Raw genomic sequence first — 1,853 nt, 5'->3', positions numbered from 1 at the left:
CACCGCAGTTGCAAAACTGTGTTTTTTCGACATTAACAGAATATCGACAAAGTTTTGCGCACATTTGTAATGGAAACACAGCTACTGTCTCTAGTAACTCACTGGGTTGAGACCATTATGTTGTTGGTTTTCAAATTTATGGGAAAATAATGTTCTCAACTGCGTTTCCACTAAAATCGGACAGTTTGTGACCAAGTTTTGTGAGATTTGTGTAGTCAAAATTTGCAAATCACAGCTAGTATTTGTGTACTCAAAAAACTGTTTTCATGCACATTTGTTGCTCAMCTTAAGCCACATCGTGCCCACCTTGGCCTTCTTTGTATCCACTATGGCAGCAGAAGCAGCTTTGACCTCTGTCTGTGTTGCAATGCCATGGAGTTCTYCAGATGTGCAAACAGAAGAACGGTAGACTTAGAAAACTGAGTTTTCAAAGAAAAGCAGACAAAGAAATGTGCTTTTATTTTATCCTCATTACATGCCTGTAAGAGTCTGTGTTCTTAAAAATATGCGGTAAGAAGTACACACCRTGCCCACTTTAAAAATAAACATTTAAGTCAGTTACTCCATCTGACATCATTTTTTTGTGCTGAGGTTTGGGCAGCTTRTTGCAGATGGTGACATTTTTTACACGAGGGTAGTCTATTTTTTAACTCCTCTGCATCATGTAGCCTTTAAAGTGCCTATGGCATCGAATTTTTGTAATAAATATTAACACGTTTTTTGAAACATAACACTGATAAAATATTGCGAAAATATTTTCACGCCACTGAGATGAACACATATTAAGATATTCGCATGTGAATTAACAGGAAGTGATGTCAAAGGGGAATGCCTGCATTTGAGCAGAGCATTGCTGCAACAGCTAACCCAGATTGCAGAGAAGAATGTTTCTTTACACTATTGTGAGTCACTGTTATAGAGAGATGAAGAGTCAGAGTTCAAATATTATTGCTTCAATAAACAAGGAACAGAGGGTTTTCTTTCATAAACAGTTTCCATTTGACGTCACTTCCTGTCAGAAGAMAGTATGTTATTAGTATGTGACAAAATAGGTAAATTTGTGTATATTATGCCAAGTTTCCTAAATATAATAACAAAATGTTTTCTTTGACTTTCTTGAATACATTTCATATTTGAAGGACATGTACATCACAGACACTTTAAATATATTCTCTTGTGAAAACAAAGACGTTTTATTTATTTTTATGAGGCATGAAAGTTAATGAAGTTGACAGAGTTCAAAGAAAATTTTCCACAAAATTACAGTACACTTTAACAAATACTTGTGGGAAACTGAATTATGTTTTTAGTAAGGTGTTATTTGTAAACAAACTTAACAGAAATTATGTATTAATTGCTGGTTGTCCGGGATCCTTGACCTTTGGATATAAWGTTTGAGAATCTTTGGTGTGGGTGTAAGGAAAGAAAGATGAATCGGATATGTTAAATATTATTTAATGTAGCATTTGTTTTCTTTCAATTGTATTAGGACTGCACACATTAGAAACTTCCATTGTACAACATTATTATAACCTCTAGATACTGAATATTACATGTTATGATATCCTCAGTCATTAYTTGGCAGCATGTCAACTTTGTGGTTAGCACTGATGCCTCACAGTAAAAGCATCCTAAGTTTGATCTCATGTTTAAACCTGGGGTCTTTCTGTATGGAATTTACGTTTTCCTAGGCTTTGCATGGGTTTTCTCCARRTACTCAGTTTTTCTGACAGTAAGGTGACCAGATTTCCAAAACTAAATCCATTTAGTTTCCATTTCAGCTCTGAGTTAAAAAAAATATAATGTTATGAGGATGAAATGAAGAAATGGGGACAGTAACAGTATATATATAT

At 34.4% G+C, this 1,853-nt stretch overlaps 1 protein-coding gene across 1 annotated transcript in view; it reads left to right on the top strand.

Moving 5' to 3' along the window:
* The window catches only part of bach2b (BTB and CNC homology 1, basic leucine zipper transcription factor 2b), an 88,868-nt gene that overhangs the window by 39,713 nt on the left and 47,302 nt on the right, over positions 1-1,853 (top strand). The window lies entirely within an intron of this gene.

The sequence above is a fragment of the Austrofundulus limnaeus genome, unplaced genomic scaffold, assembly GCF_001266775.1.
Source record: "Austrofundulus limnaeus strain Quisiro unplaced genomic scaffold, Austrofundulus_limnaeus-1.0 Scaffold351, whole genome shotgun sequence".
Lineage (NCBI taxonomy): Eukaryota > Metazoa > Chordata > Actinopteri > Cyprinodontiformes > Rivulidae > Austrofundulus > Austrofundulus limnaeus.
This window is presented reverse-complemented; position numbering and strand designations above follow the sequence as displayed.